Source organism: Austrofundulus limnaeus, unplaced genomic scaffold (genome assembly GCF_001266775.1).
Source record: "Austrofundulus limnaeus strain Quisiro unplaced genomic scaffold, Austrofundulus_limnaeus-1.0 Scaffold682, whole genome shotgun sequence".
In the NCBI taxonomy this organism is placed as follows: Eukaryota; Metazoa; Chordata; class Actinopteri; order Cyprinodontiformes; family Rivulidae; genus Austrofundulus; species Austrofundulus limnaeus.
Window position 1 is genome coordinate 163,620 of NW_013953084.1, and position 5,747 is coordinate 169,366.

A 5,747-nucleotide genomic window follows, 5' to 3' on the forward strand; every position below is an offset into this window, starting at 1 on the left:
TTTGTTGGACTGTCAGCAGCTGATGTCTCTGTCAGAGGCATTCCTGAATGCTGCCGTGATCTGTTCCCAAGCTCCTTTTATCCATAATTATAAAAGTTATCCTCAGCTTTAGCAGAGAAATGGTTTCTCATTGAGTCTTTATTTTGTCATCTCTTCTGAGTTGTGCCAGTTTTTAGTCCTGACGAGTGACAGCATACATGGATGTATTTACACTACACAGAAAGTCCATTCCAGCACCTTTACTATAAATTATTACCTGCTTCAGAAGAGCTGGATATATATATTTAAAAAGTTTTAAAATTCATAGACTTTTCTTGAAACACAGGAATTATACCTTGGTGATGGATTCCTTCTTTATTGATTGTGACTTCCTGTGAGCCCAGGACCATAAACATTGTCGCTGTGCATTTGAAGTGTCAGCTCCTAACCTTTCTCACTCACAGCTTCCCACAACTTTTCTCATCCTGCAGCTCTAAAAATAGCCCCAGGCCATCAGATTCTCAACCCCTCCACCCCTCTGAAAACCCTGCAAGTGTGGAGAGGTCCGTGAAACGTGCCGTTACGAAGATCTGAGGAAGACAGATGACTCTTGCTGGGCGGCTGAGGGGGTGTTAGGCAGACGTTTCTGACTATAAGAGAGGCATTTGGTGGAAGCTTTTATAAATAAGGAGCCCAATCCTCCCACAGAAAGGCTGCTGGATGGGGGGCTACATCAGTGTGAAAGGCCAGGTGGCTTTGGAGCCTGAAAGGTGAGGCGTGCTCCCATCAAATGAAACATCAGGGACGATTATAGCATGAAATGGAGCCACTTGGAGGGGCAGCGGTGGTGCTGGTTGGGGGGATGAATCTGTGGCCGGGGTCATGAAAGAGACTTATTGCTATTTACCTGTATCACCGAGTCGTTGGGAAGCCAATTTAACACATGAAGGGACACACTTAACACTGGAATCAGGCTGAGGCACGCTGGCTTGTCTGTTTGTCCCATTAAAGAGTTCAAACTCTTCCTGCCACTTCCTGTTAGGACTCTTACTGGCCTCTGTGACACTGCAGCTTTTTAAAACGCTTGTGGGGACAAACCTGCAAACGTTTAGCCTTTTAGCACTGTGGAAATACAATGTTTAATTGGACCTTTGGGCTAAAGCTTCTTTTTGTCACGACCTGTGCTTTTGTTTAGTGTTCATTCTGTTGTCTCCTGTGTTGTGTACTGTATTTCTGGTTAGTCTGTCCTCTGTTCAGTTTAAGCTTTATTTCTGGTTCTGCCACTCTTACCTGCACCTGATCTTGGATGTTCCTGCATAGGTGTCAGTGGTTTTAGTTCATTAGTTTGTTCAGTGAACTGATATCAGCCTATAGACTGGATGGGTAAATTCCCATGACCCCTCGAGGACCCTAGTAAGGGTAAAGAGCAGGTCCAGGGTTCAATGGCCAGGACAGAACCTGCATAGTTCCTCCTGAATCTGAGGTTCGACCATCGATCGGACTCACGTCTCCAGTATGAACAGACCTTACCAGACAGGAGAGTGATGCTCCATGGTTCCAGAGCCCATGCTGTGTTGAGGTGACCCCAACTATATACAGTCTGTACCTTTCAACCTCACACACAARCTCAAGCTTTCACAAACACCTTTGATAGCTCCTGAGATACACCTGGGAAACCCCTCCCACGGCAGGACACACCAGTCTATACCCCAGATTAAAAACTAAACTAAGATAACTGCTGTTACTTTGTCCACATGTTTGTCCTGGTTAAAGCTCCACAGTTGATTCCTCTGTGCACGTCTGTTCTATCTCCATCCATGAGTTTTTGTCTGGTTTACTCAGTGTGACCTACTGAAGAATCAGAAAATGATGTCTTATCCAGAGGAGAGTGAAAAGTTCTCATGGCGGGTTGAGATAAAAGTGGCTGAGCCTGCACCCGCTTCGGATGTTATCATCCATGAAATGGACGTTAATAGGCCGTCATCAGTCCCCTAGAATGGCTTCAGAATGTTCCGCCTGTGCCGCTTAGCAGGTTCCCCATCCCATAGAATGGTTTCCGACTGTCAGCTGGTTAGTATTACTCATAAAGCCACTATCTGGTTAATATGAGGCAATAAAAGCAATATCTGGTTATTATTAGGCATAAAACCACTATCTGGTTAAAATGAGGCATAAAAAACAGGTTAACATGAAGCAAAAAACCACTAAGGTTAACCTTAGAGAAAATGTCATGGTTAGTGCTAAAGACACCACCCTCCGACAGATATATAATGTGGCCTTCTAACAGGGCAATGGGTAGAGCCTCGGACCACAGAGCGGGAGACTAGGGTTTGACACCGACACTGACAGCAAGAGCAAGAAATGCCACCAGGCAAGGATAAAAAATGTATTAAAATATGTTTTGCTTATATGGTTATTTATTCATTCATTGTCATTGATATATTAATCCACTGGGGGCACTGTCGGGACAGTCTGAAGGCTAGAAGGCACAGTAGGGACAATCTGAAGCCATTGTATGGGACTGATAAYRCCTMATAACSTCCATTTCATGGACTGATAACATCAGAATCCCCTGGGCTGAAAGACTTGGAAGCTGTGAACTGAATGACAGTTTTCATCGTGTCAGTGAAATGACTCCAGCAGGTCGGTCGGAGCATTTGGAGGCCTTCAGGCTCCTCCCCCACCAGAGAGGTGACAAWTTCAAGAGACAGCTGTGGTTGCCCAGGGTCAAAGAGCCAAGGCCCCTGCCTTTGACTGCTTCTCACAGCATCATGCATCCACCTCATGTGTCCCTCTCGCAGGTGGTGGGCCCATAGGAAGGTAAACCCATGTTGCTCAGCTACTACCCATGGACAGAAACCGGGTCACCACTGACGAGCCACTCACTAGCTGCGTTTCCATTGCAAATATGCGGAAAACTTTGTCAATATTCTGTTAATGTCAAAAAACACAGTTTCGCAACTACAGTGTTTCCATTAAGTAAAAAATGCTATTAAAGTCACGCGTGAATACGTTTGTTCTCGCGATAAGTCATTACAAACATGGCGGCGATGGATGTAAACACATAGCATTTTGCTACCACGACACTAGCGCTCATCATCACAGGAGACGTTGGCATCTTTTATCGAGGCTTTCCAGAGACAAGTCCCTACTTGGGAGCGGCTAGGAATGCTGTGTTTTCTGGAAATTGTAGTCGGTGAGTTTACTATTTTATACTGCTTCTGTGATATTACTACTACTTCTACTTTCTGTTGTCTTCTTCTTCATCATCTTCTTTTTTGCCAGTAGAAACAGCCTGTTGTTGATCACATGACTCCCGTGATGTGAAAAACGTGTTTCCATTGCAGTTTTGCGAAAAACACCAATTTCTATATGGCCGAAAAACTACCTTATTCTAGCGCAAAAACATTTTGTCGAAAAATGTAATTTTTTTTAAAAAATTGTAGTGTTTCCATTGGGCAAATTTATTTTCAAAACTCTAATTTGCGCATTTTCATGGTCAATGGAAACACAGCTACTGAGGACTGGCTCCAGGTAAACCCACGTCTGGGCAAGAGACATGGAGCTCCTAGATGTCCTCAATCCATGTGAGTGTTCTGAACTGCTCCTTTTCTGGCCTGTTAGGTAGGACCACCCGGCCTGAGGAGACCCTACCCTGCTCCCGACAGCAGAGCTCATTCAGGCACACAAACTCTTCCACCACCATAGGGTGGCGATTCAAGAAGGAACATTTAGTTTTTAAATAAAAACAAATAAATCATGTTTTTGTTTTCCTACAATGAAACTGTGGTATTTTTGCTCAAGGTTATCATGAGAAGATAAAATCCAACACCACCACCTCTGAGTAATAATAGACCACATATATGATCAGTGGTCATTTCTTCTTGACATGATGGTTTGATTTGGCCTGTCAGTGTCTGCACAGAGCTTCTTCCCTGGATACTTCAGTTTCAATCTGGTTTTAACCACAGTTGTCTTTAAATGCAGCTTTGTAAGCACATGGAGACATTTACAAAATGTTCCTAAATATTTAGGTWGGTTATAATCATAAGACTTTTGTGCAGTTCATTGATATTTTTGTGAAAAATTGTCCTACTTTTTGTGTTGTCCTGATTTAAAGTGTGGGAGCAGAGACACAGGTTGGTGGAATGAAGAATTGAAATCCTCCTGAAGCCTGACTTATTTTTATACTTAGAAAAAAACACAGCTCCATGCTGATCAGACACTAATATAAACATTTATAAAGTTTTCACTTTTAGGCTATATTTAGTCTYCTTTTTGTTTACAGCCTAAAAAAGCTGACTGTGTGTCTCACACACCTGCTGGCTCAGGTAGCGCAGCATCAAATAAATATCTCCCACTGTTAATGAACTTATGATAATCCTGCACTCCTAATTATCATGAGAGAACACAGTTTTACTGTTTCTATTTGATTTGCACTCAGAAATAGTTGCACAGTTTTAATAATATTAATAAAAAGTAGCTGTTTTATGCATCTTCAGCTGAATACTGTCTGWCTAGAGAGTGATCAGTTTACAACATCCTCAGTAAGAAGAGGCTCTCCTGCTGCTGGAAGGGAGAGGAAATCATTGTGGAGAAGTACAAACCATCCTAAATATGTTCAGGAACTTCTTCTTCTGTTGATTCTTGATTTTTATGTTTTATATCACAATTTAACCCTCCTCCTTCATGAAGTGAACAAACAGACTCTTGGAGTTATTTTAAAGGTAMTTTAWTGGTCATCAATGCATGTTCTCAAACAATGACAAAATGTGTGCTCTGTGTCCAGGTGGGGCRGCGGGTGGCAGTGTGGGCACCTGGGGGGTGGTTGCGGGTTGGGTGTCTTGCTCTAGGACACCACGACATGTGGGCATGGCGAGGAGTTGAGCCTGTGGCTTTCGGGTCCCAAGTTGGCTGCTCTACCACTTCACCACAGCCCGCAGTGCTTTTAGTGCTTTGATTTATGTTTGATGTTTACATCTCCCCATGGATCAGCCAATGATGGTGCTGAATGAGTTCAAAGTGGGTTCGGCTTTGGTGACATTTGGGGAAAAAAGTGGAGTCCCCATTTGGTTTAAATGCCATTGGTGGGTTGGGGGTTGGGTTTAGGAGGAAGGTGTGAATTGAGTTTAGGTTAGTTTTAGGGTCAGGTAGGTACCTGTGAGGTTAGCCTTAGGGTTTGTGGTCAATGTTAGGCTGTAGAAATGTAATGGAAGTCAATGGAATGTCCCCAGTTGGATAGCTGTGNGGTTAGCCTTAGGGTTTGTGGTCAATGTTAGGCTGTAGAAATGTAATGGAAGTCAATGGAATGTCCCCAGTTGGATAGCTGTGCAAACTTATGTGTGTGTACTTGTTTTTGGTACTTATTTAGGACTGTTTCCAGTATACACACCTACCTTGTCAAGACCTGTAGTCCTAATGGGAACCAAAGACCGGTCCTAATATGGTGGCACTCCATTTTTGGGTTGGGGGTTGGGTTTAGGACCAAGGTATGAATTGAGTTTAGGTTAGTTTTAGGGTCAGGTAGGTACCTGTGAGGTTAGCTTTAGGGTCAAGTAGGTACCTGTGTGGTTAGCCTTAGGGTTTGTGGTCAATGTTAGGCTGTAGAAATGTAATGGAAGTCAATGGAATGTCCCCAGTTGGATAGCTGTGCAAACTTATGTGTGTGTGTGTACTTGTTTTGTTACCTATTTAGGACTGTTTCCACTTTACACACCTACCTTGTCAAGACCAGTAGTCCTAATGGGAACCAAAGACCGGTCCTAATA